We start from the raw sequence: 17,257 nt of genomic DNA, 5'->3' as shown, positions 1-17,257 counted from the left end.
GGAGCATCAACAATAAGAAATGGTAAGAGACTAGATTCAGGTACCTGTTGCTGAGGAAAACAGAACTGGTCTCTTTTGCTACATTATGGGTTTGACTGCACAGATTAAAATATTATTAATTTTACATTCAACATAACTTCACTGCTTGGCTTTAAGGGGCCTCCACTCTAAAGAAGGGTATATAACACATTTCCCCTATAATTCCCCTATTATTATATATATTGCTTGTTTCATAAATAAGCTGAAGAAATATCTGACTCTTAAAATATACTGTCAAGTACTTAGCACTGTTTGAAGGATCATTTTTCCTAGAACAATTTTAAAATTCATAATGTAAAAATTGTTTTCTCATAGGAAAAAAACACCAAGATACTCAAACACATATATTTACATTTTAAGGTAAACTGTCAGGTTTTTAGATAATTTTGGATACTAAATTTTGGCATGTTTGTGAATTGAATCATAAATTTCAGTGATATATTTTCTATGCTTGATTATGCAAGAAATTTCCTAGAAATTTAAAAAACTAAAAAAATTATAGTCCTTATTCTAAACAAAAGTATGTATTTCAATTAAATTTCACCATCCACATTTACCAAGTAGTAAATTCCACCATAAAGATATTTAATAGCTTAGAAGCTAGAAATGGGAGGGTACTTCTTACTTTGGCATGGCTCTACATTGTCTCAATTTATATCCTTTGAGTCCCTACTAATCTATTAAGTATTTTAGGTATGCTATCATTTTGTTATTCACAATAATCCTATAGGTTACGTATCTAAAGTTTAAAAGTGAAGAGTTTGAGACACAGAAGTGGGTAAGATTTAACCAAAGTCATGCCAACAATAATTGACAGGACAGGATTTTTAAATCAAAATCTGTTTCCTGCAAAATCCAATAATCTTTTGAATATACTACAGTGCCTCCTCTGCATTACCAAGCCTTTTTAAGATCAAAAAGAAGAATAAATATGGTGTTTCATTTAATCATAATCTAAGCTTTAGCCATTTTTTCAACTATTCAATTTATAGAACAGTCAGAGGAGATCGAACAATAATTTAAAGATAATCACATTAAAATCAGTTGAACACCTAATGGAGTGTACAATTTCTTGTTGTCAGCAAAATTCCATCCTCCCGTAATTTTTAACCTCCCGTACAGAAACAAACAAAAAGAGGAGGAAGTGTTTCCACTGCTTAGTTTGTACTCTCCTAAAGCATTGCTTTTGTCTCTTGGTGTCTGCAATTACCTTCATTGCTAAATCCCTGTTTAGTCTAAAATTGTACCCCTTTGCTACTCACTCCTTTTCAATTTCACTTCATCTTAGCGAATCAATCTTTTGATTGAGGGGAAAAAAATAATGTCGGATTTAAATTGTCCCATAGTACTTCGGAGACTCCTCCTGACTTTAAGCTAATCCATTTATATTTTCTCACTAACTTTTAATCTTTAAAAGGATTTTCCAATTCTTTTTCCATATGAAAAGTTTCCATATGAACCTTCAAGAAAAGAGTTTTTTATGAGCCAGTCAGGAAATATTTCTACACATTTTGACACAGACTAACATCTATCCATTATCAAGGGCAGTAACAATTTAGAAAGCATGCATTCTTCATTCTAAGAGCTGACTCTTAGACAAGAACAAATAAATACAAGAGGCTGTAACCCTTGAACTATAGAAAAGGAGTCTTAAGATTTTATGCTTTTGCAATCTGTGAGTGATTGTACCTGAGTATCCTATATTGAAACGTCAGACAGAGGATAGAGAGCAATTTATGCAGGACCAGGAGCAGTTGATCAAGATGATTTCGTTGAATTAATTTGTTCATGAATAGAGTCCCTGGGATCCAGGTGAATACACTTCACAGGAGACTGTTCAATGTCTCCCATCTTTACACCAAAATGTCTCCTGTCATATTTAACCTGCGTCCCTCCTGACGTACTTCAGTCTGCACTTTTGCTACTTCACAGTGTCTCTCATTCAAAAGACTCTGGAAAAGCAACTCTATAACCAACTCTTCCAAAGCCTTCTTCCTTTACATTCCAAAAGTGAATTACTTTAGCCTTTTTTGGAAGGCCAGTTTGGCACAATTCTAGCTATTTTTCAGGGTTCCACTCTGAACCATCTTGTAATTATCCCTAACAGTTAGGGGGTGAAAACACAAACACCGACTCCATTAGAGCCCCACTGATGAAGAGACTGACGCCTAGTCATCAGTGGGCGCTCATTTACAGGACACTAGTCTTAGCATATAAACTCCAACATGGTCCTTAAAAACTAACAGAATCTACGCCCTGGCCATGAGGAAGCAAATCCAAAATATGGACCATGGCTAATAATAACATTTACCTAGAAATGTTTCTCTGCACTTTATAGGTAACAAACATTTGTCAAAGGTATCACACCCTTCAAAAGGTTTATTTTCTATTATTTATGCATCAGGTTTTTTTTTTTTTTTTTCTTGCATTGCTTCACTTCAGTTAGCCATGAAATTACATGCCTACCGATGCAAGGAAACAGAACAAAGAAAAGAAGAGTCAGTTTCTGGATTTTTGGTAAGAAGAAGGGCATACAGAAAATTGGATGGAAAAAGACAAGGACCACTGCCAAATACTAGAAAATATTTCCCTTCTGGGAGACAGGGGAGAGCTGGAAGAGAGTGAAGAGGTCACTGAAGTGACTAAGGCTGACAAAGGAGTCTGAGCCCCACATACCACTGAGATCCCCTCCTCAAAATCCCATTGTGGCAAGGGATGACTAAAGCTCCTAATTTTATGAGAAGCTAAGAGAAAAGTGGAGAACCATGCCACATGGCAGGATCCCAGAAAGACAGAAAAATTACCAGAGATGACTGTGTGGTGTATGCAGACAGATTCTCTGCTTCTTGGTATGGAATAAAAATAATAGAGTTACTCATGAATATCTGGAAGTGGAGCATAATTTTGAAGATATTTACACAGAAATACAGTGTTTATTGTGAGCCCAGGAAAAAAAGGGGGGGATTGTTCTTGGCACAGTCTATGGAGATTCTGAATGAGGTCCAAGACACCATCCCCCCACGAGGATACATCAACATTCATAAGCATCCCCAGAGGGCATATGCATGCCAAAGAACAGAAGAAAAAATCTGTATTAATGAGGGTTTTTTGGTTACCACCCACATAATGAAGACCTTGAGTACATTACAGAAAAATAAGAAAAGTTACATCTGTTTTGTTTTACACCTGAGTTTCTGCTTAAAATTGATATGTACAATACATACAATATTTATCAAGTATTATATTAATCATCACTACCCCCTTTTAACAAATTTGAACTTAATAAACATAGATGATGTTCACTGAACGTGTACTATTAATTACCTAGTCACCATGTTAAACATATTAAACTCATTATCTGATGTAAACCTTACAAATCTGTTGAGGGTTTTTTTTTGTTTTTTTTATAATTGCTAGTTTACTGATGAATATGAGGAGGCTTAGAGAGGGTGTATGAGAGAGGGATAGTATATTGCCTAAAGTCACAGAGGTAATAAAAACAGAGCTGGAGCTCAAATTCACCTGTCTCTGAACCCAGAATCAATGCCTTCAACTTGTGTAAAGCACCAATTTAATGCAGAGAGGAGACACTCCCTAGAGAGTTTGTCTTATTCCTTCAAAGAATGCAACTGATTAGAGTAAATCTTCCTCAAAAGAAAACATTTTGAAGCTTCACCATTTACTTCTCTTCCACGTTTGTATGTCAGTTGCACAGACAACACATCCTTGTCATTGACATCATGGTTAAAGATATTTCACCCCATTCTTTGTTATGCATTTTTATTTACTCTCCAGAATAATTAAATTAGAGTTAACTTTTTATATCCACATGCTGCTTCTCTCTGCATGTTCTTCATTGCCCTCTACAACGTTACGAATCTATTCTTAAGCTGTTGTCCCAAGTAATTTTCATAACCATTCTCTTTGTTTCATCATAAAAGGCATTGGGTTTTGAAAAAAATAATCATTCTTATTAAGTATACCTCTATTTCATGATTACTTTTCTAGCCCAATTGTCTCAGTAGCAACTCAGGGAATATTTGTGATATGAATTGAGTTGGGTAAGGAGAGATGTTCAAAACTGATCAGCTGGGAGAAAGGAGATTTATAAGATTAATGACAAGAGAAGGAGGGAAAGACTGAGAGAAAGTTGGCAATTTTTGTGTAAAGCATGTTAAGCACATAGTAACTGAGAGATGTTCAATAGGCTGGAAGGAATTCAGCAGTAGGTCTCTGGAAAGAAGTCAAACCTAGAGTCAAATATAGCAAAAACAAAATGGGCAGATGGTCAGAGTCCAAAGTAAAGAGAAATTTTCTCTGACATTCAAGTGTGGTGACAGGAAGATTGCGGAAACTCCAAGGTCACTAAAATAACTACCCAATTTATTCTGAGTCTCTTGTTTCCAGGCACCTCTCCTAAAAATATTCTTGATCTACTTTTCACCCAGCATTTTTAAAATGTAATTCTTCTATTTCATGCATGTGAAGAAACCTTCCTGGCCACCAATACTAGTATCAACTCTTAAAATGGAGCAAATAACAAAAATTATATGAGCACTGAGATATTAGAAAGAAATTAAGGCATAAATACTAAAATTTTTGAAATATACCTAACTAGACTTAAAGCACATTTTTTTTTCTGTAATTAAAGAATCAAAACATTTCAATTTTGTTGTGTTTTAAAAAATCTGTGTATGTGATGTCTTTTCCTTTGGTTAAGACCTGGTTACTCGAGGAACAATATGTCTCATGATAATGTAAATGATAGAGTAAGCTTTTTTTTTTTTCTCCTTCTCATACTTCTGAGCTGACTGTTCTTATACTCAGATGATGTCTGGATGTTTGAGACTTTAAGACTCAGAGTAGAATATTATTTGTTTTATTACTAAACTTGACAAACTACTGAAAACTGAGATTCTTCCCATCATGGCAGTTTTCACATTCTGTTCCTAATGAAGCAATGCAAGTTGGCTTCACCATGAATTAGCAACGGTGCTATTGACAATAGAGTTCCTTTAATGCTAAAATGTTCAATTTATCTCAAACCTAAAAAGCTATTGTGGTTCTAAAGGTTCCTTCTTAAATATTAATAACAGTAGGTACCATTGTAATAGCTACTATAGAAACTCAGAGGGAGGTGTTAGCTATTATTAGTTGAAATTATAACACTAAAGCAACTCAGGGGTTCAAATTAAAACCTTTCACTATACCCCTGAAAGGAAGACTCTAAAACTCTAAAAAAAGAACTGCTGAGAATGGAACTGTAGCGTGGAAAAGGGAAATGAATCTTTTCTAAATATTGTCTATTTTAACTTACTGCATTTAAAGAGAGTCCAGGAGTCTAACTAATTGCAACACTAAGAAACATTTAATTATTCATACAGAACAAAGAAATAGTGCCCTAGAAACCGTCAGACACCTGGTGGGGCAGTCCTCCACAGGGAAATTAAGGATGCGTAATATTTTCTCTTTCACGTCCTTTCAGAAGTGCTATAAAAAATACAGCCACATCTTATCTGAGACTGGAAGGAGCAGATACACTGTAGCCATTTTCACAGAAAGTTGGCCTTTCCTAATTAGCATTCTCATATAATAAAAAAAAAGTGGTCTACAATTTTTATGCTTTCATTCTTTCACCCTCGCTACCTTTGAAAACTGAGTATCATCAACCAGTTAAGATTGAGAGGAGACCTAGATGAGATCTTCTGTCAAAAAGCTTCAAAGCCCACAAGAAAAGGTGAGATTTTAATTGTTCCCTCTGTCCAAAAAAAAAAAAAAAAAAAAAAAGCCTAAAAGCTATAAAACTGTTAAGGAAAATATCCCGGGACATAATCCCTGTGTGGTTCTCTAGCCTAATGATGGCTTTCTCTTTTTCTTCTCTCTCTGCACATGCCGTTCCTCCCACCTGGAGTTCTCTTCATCCCTCGGCTGTATCATCCAAAACCAAGTTCATGTTATTTCTCTTTGGAAAGTACTAATTCAACTATTCTAACTTCCAAAGTTCTGCATGCCCTGTTTCTACACTAGTGCCCTTTGTAATATTTTGTTTGTGTTTCTCTTTGTTAAATCATCCCCCAGCTAAACCATAAATACTTTAAGAACAAATGAGTGCATCAGCGACATGAGCATTGTGATCGCCGTAGTTCTGACTCCTGCCGTGGGGTAACCTGTAGGTGCCTAAATCAGCTACACATTCAGCTCTGAATTAACTCCTCTGTTATCAGCTATACAATTTTTGGCAGACATCAAAATGTTACTTGCTTCAGTGTCTTATTTATAAGGACTAAGTAGGATCTTATGTGTAAAGTACTTGGCACATGCCTAGCACACGGTAAGAGCCTAATGGATGCTAGAGGGGATACGACTCACTCAGCTATTAAGGAAAACATAGATGTGTCAGTTTGAACAACTCCAGGGGGCACCATTTGATATTGTAGTCTACATGACTATCAGGATGGAGCTCTATCTTTATTCTGTACATCACATACATATAACATATGTGTCACTATTTCTTTTTCTTTTTGTGCTTTTTACCTGGCCCTTTGCTAAGTTTTAAGAATACAATAATGGAAAAGATGCACTTTCATTGCCCTTCTATAAATCACCATCTATTATAAATTGAGTCTCATTTTTTTTACCCTGAACATAGTAGCCATTAAGTTCCCCCAAAATTTCATGCAGGAGTTCTTTATTCTGCAAGAACTTTGTGACATTTCTTTGCTGCCAACTACCAAGTTCAAAGTTTTGATAGAAGGTGTCAGACAGACGTGATCTGCCAGCATGTCTCATTCCTCCCTACTGATTAATACATAAAGAAAAATGAACATGTAAAGCCATGGGATTCTCCAAGTTCAAAAGTGAACACACCTCCCAAAAGGTAAAGCAGTTTGATTTTTTTAAAAAAACTCTTTCTTTCAGCTGTGCCTTACAAGTTGTGAGACACACCTCTCACCGGCTAAACGCTGAGAATTCATCCCTGCTTACAGCTTTTTTTTTTTTTTTTTACCTTCCATTTTTTTGCCCTATACTATCTCCTTCTTGTTGGTCCTTTATCTCCAAATAATAGCTTTCTTCAAACTGAGACAGACACCTCAGATGTGACAACCAGCAACAGATTAATGACAGAAGATCCTTTTATGTGAACACAAATGGCCATACAGGACCCAAAATACCCCTGCACATCACAGCGATGTGCAAACAGCTACCCCCCGAGTCCATCCCTTTGAAAATATTCCCTAGATTTCAGTTATACCCAAACATCAATTATTTTGACCTGTTGGATATTTATAGGCTTTTCTTGCTTTACCTTTAACCCATTTAATTTAGACATTTCCCTCCTGCGACTTTACTGTAACTTCTCTTGTTTAAGGTCACAGGTAATCTCTGAGTTGCTTATTCCTATTACTAAATCTCAGTTTTTGTTTTATTTGACCCACTGGTAGCATTTGGTGCTATTAATCACTCCTTCCTCTGGAGAAGGGGAAAAAAAAAACCTCTTTTCTATTAGTCCCCTAAATTTGACACTCTACTAATGTGCTTTCCTCCTTGACTAGCTCTTTCTTATCAGGCCCTTATTCTTTCTCATCTCCCTTACCTTTTAAGGTCAGAATGTTCCAGGTATCGGTACCTGGACAATTTCCCTTCTCCCTCTACACTCATCGCCTTGTTGATCTTGTCCAGTTCCATGGTTTTGTAAGTACCATCTAATGATGCTATTTCTCAAATGCATAAATTCAAGTCAGAGTTCTCCTAATCTCCAAATTTTTATGTATGTAAATGTGTGTGTGTGTGTGTGTGTATAAGAAGTGTACATGTCAAAATAATAGATCATATGTTAAGTGAAAAAACAAATCTCAATAAATTTAGAAAGACTGAAATTATATCAAGCATCTTTTCAGAGTACAATGATACGAAATGAGAAATTAATCACAAAAAAGAAAGCTGGAAAAGTCAACAGTACATATAGATTAAACAACATGGTGCTGAACAACCAATGGGTAAACAAAGAAATCAAAGGGGACGTTTCATAAAAACAAACTTCAAGACATCAGAAGCAGGGCCGAGTGAAAAACCTACCTTTTCCTCTCCCTTTCAATCTTCAACCAGTAAAACATTCACATCTCAACAAAGGTGCCTCTGTTCAACACCACAGGAGGCCAGAGAACTCTACACAGCTGTACATCTAAAGGTGAGTGGATGGGGACACACAGAGGAGAGGGAACTGAGGGAGCAGCAGAGAGGGTGACTGTGATCCTGGCCTTCTGACCGCAGCAGTGGAGAACACAGCTTCAGAGAACCCAGTAACAGCAGGGGAGGCGGCACGCATGACTCCAGCCACTCGACTGCACCAGGCCAGGGCCACAGTGCAGAGCCTGCGCAATTTACAACAGACAAGTGAGGCACCTGTGTGACTCCAGCTCTCCCCTACACTGTCCCCTTCCCCTCATGGTGGACATTATGTCTCAGAGGATTCCAAATACAAGGAAAGAGCCCACCATCCTGGTGACAACAATGGCTCTGGCAAAAAGCAAGGCTGCCATGACCCTGGTGAAACTAGAAAAAAGTAAGAATGAAGGCATGAAGTCACACCTCTTACAGAGACAGTGGATGCTGCAAAGTGCCTCTGCTGAATATACCCAGAGGCAGCTTAGGTAAGAAAAATTTAAAATCTGAGTGATAATGTCCCCTATCAGAATACAAAAGAGAGGAATCTAACTCTTAATCTGTCATTTAATACCAAATGCACCGGCAGAGAAACAAACAGCATAATGTTCATCAAACAACATTAAAACCCACAGTAATACTGTAACATAAAAAGAAAATGACAGTTCTCCAGAAACCAACGGAAAGTCTCAGAGTATTGTGATCTAACAGAAGAACTCAAAATAGCTGTCACAAAGAAGCTCGATGAGATAAAAAAGTTCAGAAAGCAGTTTAATGAACTCAGAAATACAATTAATGAACAAAAAGAATACTTTCCCAAAAAGACTGAAACTCTAAAGATGAGCCAAACTGAAATGATGGAGCTGAAGAACACAATATACAAGATACAAAATGCACTACAAAGCACTGGCAAATAGAGCAGACCTTAAGAAAGAGAGAATGAGTGAGCTTGAATATATGTAGAAATGATACAAGTAGAGGAGGAAAGAGAAATAAGATATAAAAAAATGAGGGAATTCCATTTTTAGATTTTTAAGGAACCTCCATAACGGCTGCACCAATTTACATTCCCACAAACAGTGTAGGAGGGTTCCCTTTTCTCCACACCCTCTCCAGCATTTATTGTTTGTGAACTTCTTAATGATGGCCATTCTGACTGGTGTGAGGTGATACCTCATTGTAGTTTGGATTTGCATTTCTCTGATAATTAGAGATATTGAGCATCTTTTCATGTGCCTGTTGGCTATCTGGATGTCGTCTTTGCAGAAATATCTATTTAGGTCTTCTGCTCATTTTTGATTGATTCTTTTATATTAGGCTGTATGAACTGTTTGTATATTTTAGAAATTAGTCCCTTGTCAGTCATATCATTTGCAAATATTTTCTCCCATTCTGTAGGCTGTCCTTTCATTTTGTTTACGGTTTCCTTTGCTGTGTAAAAGCTTTTAAGTTTAATTAGGTCCCATTTGTTTATTTTTGCTTTTATTTCCCTTACGCTAGAAGCTGGTTAGGAAAAAATATATATATTGCTGCAATTTATGTCAAAGAGTATTCTGCCTATGTTTTCCTCTGGGAATTTTATAGTATCTGGACTTACGTTTAGGTCTTTAATCCATTTTAAGTTTATTTTTGTATATGGTGGTAGAGGATGCTCTAATTTCAATCTTTTACAGGTAGCTGTTCAGTTTTCCCAGCACCATTTATGGAAGAGACTGTCTTTTATCCATTATATATTCTTGCCTCCTTTGTTATAGATTAATTGACCATAAGTACATGAGGATTTATTTCTGGACTTTCTATCCTGTTCCAGTGATCTATGTGTCTGTTTTTGTGCCAGTACCATACTGTTTTGATTACTGTAGCTTTTTAATATGTTCTGACATCAGGAGGCATGATTCCTCCAGCTCTGTTTTTCTTTCTCAAGATCGTTTTGGCTATTCCAGGTCTTTTGTGTTTCCTTACAAATTTAAAAAATTTTTGTTCTAGTTCTGTGAAAAATGTCATTGGTAATTTGAGAGGGAGTGTATTGAATCTGCATATTGCCTTTGGTAGTATGGCCATTTTAACAATGTTGATTCTTCCAATCCAAGAACACGGTACATCTTTCCATCTGTTTGTGTCATCTTCAATCTCTGTCATCAGTGTCTTATAGTTTTCAGTACAGGTATTTTGCCTCCTTAAGTAGGTTTATTCATAGATGTTTTATTCTTTTTGATGTGATAGTAAATGGGATTGTTTCCTAATTTCTTTTTCCGTTTTTTTTGTTGTTAGTGTATAGAAATGCAACTGATATGATCCAGCAATCCCACTCCTAGGCATATATTCAGAGAAAACCGTAATTTGAAACGACACATGCACCCCAATGTTCACAGAGGCACTATTTACAAGAGCCAAGACATGGAAGCAACCTAAGTGTCCATCAACAGATGACTGGCTAAAGATGTGGAGTATACATGCAATGGAATATTACTCAGCCATAAAAAAGAATGGAATAATCCCATTTGCAGCAACATGGATAGAATTAGAGATTATCATATTAAGTGAAGTAAATCAGACAGGGAAAGACAAATATCATAAGCTATCACTATATGTGGAATCTAAAAATTATGCAAATCTTATTTATAAAGCAAACATAGATTCAAGGACGTAGAAAACAAACTACGGTTACCAAAAGGGAAAGGGTAGGTGAGGAATAAATTAGGAGTTTGAGATTAACAGACATATATTACTATATATAAAACAGATAAACAACAAGGACCTACTGTATAGCACAGGAAACTATATTCAATATCTTATAATAACATGTAATGTAAAAGAATCTAAAGAGAAAATGCATATATGTCTATATATGTATAACTGAATCACTTTGCTATACACCTGAAACTAACATTGTAAATCAACTGTGCTTCAATAAGAAAGAAAGAAAGAAAGAAAGAAAGAAAGAAAGAAAGAAAGAAAGAAAGAAAGAAAGAAAAGAAAAGAAAAGAAAAGAAAAGAAAAGAAAAGAAAAGAAAAGAAAAGGAAGGAGTGCCACCTTAAATAGATACCAGGTGATAGAGGAATGATGGTGCCTCTTCTCTGTGGCCCTGAATTTACCATCTTACCTAGGCCCTCTTTGAATCATCTCTTCTGCCTGATCCTTGTGTACGTGCTAACACTGGTAACTTATATAGTATAACTGAGAGAAAAATGGGGTGCATGCATCGTATTTAAGCCCAGTTATGCAGGCACAGCTTTTGTCATCACTAGGTAAGACCGGCTAGGCTTACAGCTAGCTATTATCTGCTTGGCTGATTTAGTCTCCTTTTTCAGTCACATAAAAATGCCACCTGCTCCTCACTTGACTGAAGATGGAATGATGTGAGCATCTAGTAGAGAAGACAGGAAAATAACAGAGCATTTGTGATTCATGTGTTTATATTAATTCTCTTTCTCTCCCCCTCCCTCTCTCCATCTCTCTCCATCATATCTCTTTCACAACAGACTATGTTTACCCCAATATACAGCCCATTCCATTATTGTATTTTCGCTTTCATCCTGAACTATTTGTTCTCAAAATATATCTACCTATTCAACTGGCTCTTCTGAGAAAAGATTATTGATAGCTAAGTCTACAGCAGAGATTTTCAGTGAGATACAGCATATTCTCCCAACAGTCTAAAGAATAGATTTATAATGTCATTGCAGAATATCATTCAGATTCCGTGGCCCATTAAGTTGCAATTGATGCTTAACTAATGTGCTTTCTCTTGAAGTGCCTATCTTTCCACAGCCACGGAGAGCAACATGCCAAGGGAATAGAGACATGATGGGTGAGAGAGTTCAGCTTGGAACTGCCATATAGGAGAAAGGCTAACTAGAGTTCAATGGGAATTTTACATTCATATAGGATCATGTCTGAGGCAGTAGACTTTCTTTAATCAGATTAAATATTCTTACCTACCTAGACTAAATCTGATATTTCCACTGCTATTTTTCACTAAATTGAAAAACAGAAGAGAAAATAGTATTGGATTTATAAAAATGTAAATCAGCTACCGAGCAATAGAAAATGGTAATCGCATCACAGGTTCTTTACACTTTCAGACCAAGTGGGGAAAAAAAAAACAACAAAAACCCTTTGCAGTTCTTCTTTGTTTATATACCTATGTACCTATGTCCCCAGTTTTCAGAGATGACACTACTGATGGGTCCGGTTGTAATCATTCTCATAAACAGGAGTCTCAAACTTCAACAAAATTCCCACATTGAAGCCTAGAAAATACTGCAAATGTAGCACCTTAAAAACTCAACTGCTTCTCTGCCTCAGGCTACTTGTTCCTCTTTCTTTTAGGGAAACAGAATAGCAGAGTGGTTAACAACCAGGACCCAGGCATGACTACAGGAGTCTGAGTCCCAGCTCTGACACTAGCCAATGGGGGTAATGAGAGCATATATGCCTACAAGGTTTATTGTAAGGCTTAAATACTGAGCTCATAGAAAGCTCTCTAAGAGTGTTAACTGTTTTATTATTATTACTTCTTTTTTTCTAGCCTGATTAATAGTAATGTTCATCTTTCAAGTTACCCAGACTAAAAACTGCAAGGCCATATATTTAATAACTCACCATTTAAAATCATTTAGTTACCAAGTATTATTTCTACCACAATAAGGCTTTTTTAACTGCGCCTCACCTCTTCATTCTGTTCCTCTCTAACTTATATTTTTCTGGATTTTTAAATTCAGCTCAGATGTTCTATCTCTTTCCAATCTATCGGTCAGATGGCCTTCTGACTTATCTTGCCAAAAATTGAAGACATAACTCTCTCATTCCCTAAAACCTTCAGTATCTCCCATTACCTAAAGAAAAATCTCCAAACTTTTTAGAATGTTGTCCTAGATTTTCCAATATCTAGTTGTAAGCTACCCTTCCAAGTTTTATGTTCGATTACAAACTTTACCACCTCCACACATGGCTTTAAAAAATATTTTTATACCAGTGTATCCTTCTTCAGATAGTTTCCTCAACTTTCTTTACATCTCTGCCTATGAAAATCCTATTCATTCTTTAAGCCATATCTTAGATTTCCTTTGGGAGATACTTCTGATCCAGACTAATTACTGTCTTATTTCTTATCTTTCTCTATAATTTACCAAAGCAGCTACCCCATTTTACCTTGCATACATTAGTAACTTATCTGTCTGTCTCTGCATTCAATTTATAAGCTCCTTGGGAGCAGAAACTCCTTCTCCAGTTTTTACCTTTAGAAACCCCTTTCACAGTTTCTACCATGAAGACACCCAATAAATATTGGTTAAATAGAACAAATAAATATAATTGTATTAATTACATTCATTTGTCAAGTTTTCTGATAAACAATGGAAACAAACCATGGAACAAGACAGAGTTCTTGCTCTTCAAGAGCTGATAGTAAATTCAACTCAATTTTGAGATGTCTATGAAAATCAATTCAAATGTGTGTTCGATTCTTAGTTTCCAAGATGATTTCATGCAGACAAGCCTGTTTAAAAAGGCTAAGGTAACTCATAAGGAAGAAAAAGTTCACATCCAACCCAGCATAGAAAAAAATCCGGTTATATTAAGGTTAGTTATTACGGACTGAACGTCTGTATCCCTGTCCAATTCATTTGTGGAAGCCCTGATAGCTAATGTGATGATACTAAAAGGTGTGGCATTTGGGAGGTAATTAGGTTTTGATGAGGTCATGAAAGTGGAGCCCCCCATGAGGAGATTAGCACCTTTATAAAAAGATAAAGGGACACCCCAGAGCTTCCCTTCTCTGCCACGGAGGATACAGCAAGAAGGTGGCCACCGGCAAGCCAGGAAGAGAACCTCACCAAGAATCACGTCTGCTGGCACCTTGACCTTGGACTTCCCAACCTACAGAACTGTGAGAAATGTCTGCTGTGTAAGCCGCCCAGTCCATGGCATTTTGTTACGGTAGCCCAAGCTGACTAAGAGAGGTAGTCACATGTTTCTTGGTAAAAGTACCTCAAAATGCCTTAGTTCTTCTGTTATCCTGCAGGCAATTTGAGGTCGGAGATCTCCTTTTACAAATTTTACTAAACCCATGTTAAATATTCAGTAAACATTTGCTAAACCAATGAATGAACAGGCAGAACTTTGCAACTACCAGATCCAACACACTCCTGAAGGACAGGAACACAGGTTTATGTCTCTCAGGGGCACCTGGTTCACTGCTGTGAGGGGGTCAATAAAGAACACCTCCTAGCAGGTGTCCTCTGAACTCTGTTACCTCCTCCTAAAAGAATTACTACTAATGAAGTAGTAACACATTATTTGTGCATGATTTTTCCTTTTGTGGCTGGCTAAATTATTTTTTCAAGCTCCTGGCTGTAATGAGTATAACTTTTCTCCAGTTACCATTCCTCCTAGGCTACATTTATTCACGTGTGATGGCAGGTCTGAAGGACCTAGCCACCCCCTTTCATGGCCCATAGGTCCCTGGTGCTTGTTCCTTCACTGCAGTTTGGTATCTGTTTGCCTATGAATTGTAGCGACAAGCAAAGGGTATTATCAAAAGCAAGGACCAGGACTTGGAAAGAAAAGTGTCTTCTTTAGACTGTTAGGTAGGGCATAAGATGGTGAAAGCAGGGGGAGAGATGGTGCCAAAAGAGGAGAAATTTGCCTGAGGCAAGTTAATTAATTAAAATAAACATAGGAATTTGCTATTTGAGGGAACACTATATTGAATATTTTTTTTTCAAATTAAGTACATGTATTTCATTTTTGTCAAGTATATAGTACATTGTTTTGTTTTGTGTTCTGTGGTGTGTGTGGGGGGGTGCACGTGTGTGTTAATGAGTCAACTTGCCTATGTTTTATTTTCTTAAATTGGAACAGCTGTATCTTTTCTGGAGCACCACTGATGACCAGGTGTATCATGAAGAAAAAAGGTCATTATCTAAGTCTACCTAAGACTCAGTGACTTTACTACATTATCACTTCCATTCACTCTCTTTCCCTCTTCACTAAAAAACATATAAACCTCCTTGCGATGGTTACTCCTTTACGAAAGGGTCTCATAGTGAACTGGTCTACTTTGGGTACAAATATTAATTGACCCAACCACATCTGTGTGTGTGTGTGTGTGTGTGTGTGTGTGTGTGTGTGTGTGTCTCCCTGTGGCCAGTTACTTCCCACACCTTGAACTTCAAAAGGCAATAACAGTGTGGGGTGTGTGGAGTATGTATACACACGTGCTCACTAACTGCTAATTGTATGACTTGTGCTTTACTGCTTTTTGATCCTCAAATTTTCCTTTTGCTCCTTCAATTACCAAGGGAATATGAGTATTTTTATAAAGCTGATTATAGTTCACTAAAAACAAAAATCTGATCTATAAAAAAGCTAAATATAAATCAAAGATTTTTCACCTTACAAAGGAATTCACTAAAACATTCCTTCTTTCAGTGTATTTCAGATACTTAAATTTTTACCAATTTACTTAACTCATAACCTCAGGAACACACAGAAGGATATTTAAAGTGCACTTATCACTACATTTAAGAACCCAGGAAGTTATGAGAGAAAAGAAAAATAATTAGAACATGTAATATGTTCTTTGGCTCTATTTGATTCATTTGAGATCCTGGTAATGTCTTTGAATGTTTACATTCTTGCTGAAAACTATAGGTCATTCATTCTCTCATTTATTCAGCCATTCTTTTAAAAAAAATTGAGTTCCTACCATAACTCAGTTAATTTTTAAATGTATCACAGTTCAAATAGGAGACACTGGCAATGAACAGAACTGCATTCATAATCAATACCGGCAAATAAACAAAACACATACAGACATAATAACAGAGGATAACATCTCATTGGACATTACCAGTAAACAGCACTATGCCCTCTTGACCAAACAGGAGCTTGAGCTTTGTTCTCTTCATTTACAATCTTCGTTAAGTGTGTTATAACCTCTAGGCTTCAATTTCTTTATCTTTGATATTTTATCTTTACCTTAGAGTGTTGTTGGAGGGATAATCAAGCTAATATATGTAAATCATTTAACATATTGCCCAGAACAGTGTACATTCCCAATAACCATTAACTTGCTATTATGTAATTATTACTACTATGTTATCACTATTATTCTTATTATTTGCCTTATCTTGACTAGCTTAGATTTTCTCCTGTTTCTTCGGCAGGTAAGAAGCAGCCTTCTTACTCTTAGTCATTAGTCTTCCCAACCCAGTGGTCAGCATTTTCAGTTAGGTAATTCTTCATGCTATAAATGGAGCCATTTATCAAAACTTACCAAATTTCTTCCTCATGTGCAAGAAGAAGCCATCCTGGAATAGTCTCTTTCCACTGAAATGTGCACTGAGGCGGTGACACGGAGATCAGTACAGCCAGAGCTAATGATCTGGTTCCATTAACAATTGCTCATTTGGGTGGTAAGTGACCTGAGACGAAGAGAAAATGCAATTTTGCCTGCCAATACAGTAAAAAATGGTTGCCATTACAGTCCTATAGAGATTATAATCAATGATACTTTTTATTGGCTCAGTTGAACGACATTGCAGCCAATTAAATCCCTGTTTGGGTGACACGAAGTAAAATGAAAGCGTCTCCTTTCTTTCACGGCTTGTACAAAATTAACTCGTGTACAACAGCTTTAGCCTTGATGCCTTTTGATGGCAAGAAGTCACCTTGTTCACCTGACAAACTAACCTCCTTAACCAAACAATTTTGATCTCTGCATTCAAAACAAAAATTGTTTAGAAGTTTTCACATCTTTGGAAAATAAAATGGCTACCCTTCTGACTATTTTTAACTTAAGGCTTTCATTGTTTCTTTCTTAAATATATGGTGAAACTATCTTATATGCAAATTGTCAAGTTTAATTGAGATTTTATTTTTAACTGACTGTACTGTGGACAAGCTATTGAGAGCTCTAAAACTGTCACACTATTTTGTTATCCAGAAAGCTATGTTATTAAACATTCATGTGATATTTTGTCTAATAGTATTATTTGGATCCAATCATGCCAAAGTATGATTTTCTTTTCATAAGAACCATTGTGGAAC

The 17,257-nt window shown here is 36.4% G+C and overlaps 1 long non-coding RNA gene across 1 annotated transcript in view; it reads right to left on the bottom strand.

Moving 5' to 3' along the window:
- LOC141578981 (uncharacterized) overlaps window positions 1-17,257 on the bottom strand; it is a 323,560-nt gene that overhangs the window by 155,059 nt on the left and 151,244 nt on the right. Inside the window, exon 2 of the long non-coding RNA XR_012509887.1 lies at window positions 16,485-16,632. This is a non-coding gene — a long non-coding RNA (uncharacterized LOC141578981). The remainder of the gene's footprint in view (window positions 1-16,484; window positions 16,633-17,257) is intronic.

This window comes from Camelus bactrianus, chromosome 10, assembly GCF_048773025.1.
Source record: "Camelus bactrianus isolate YW-2024 breed Bactrian camel chromosome 10, ASM4877302v1, whole genome shotgun sequence".
Lineage (NCBI taxonomy): Eukaryota > Metazoa > Chordata > Mammalia > Artiodactyla > Camelidae > Camelus > Camelus bactrianus.
Note: the sequence above shows the minus strand (reverse complement) of the source record. Positions and strands in the feature narration are given on the sequence as shown.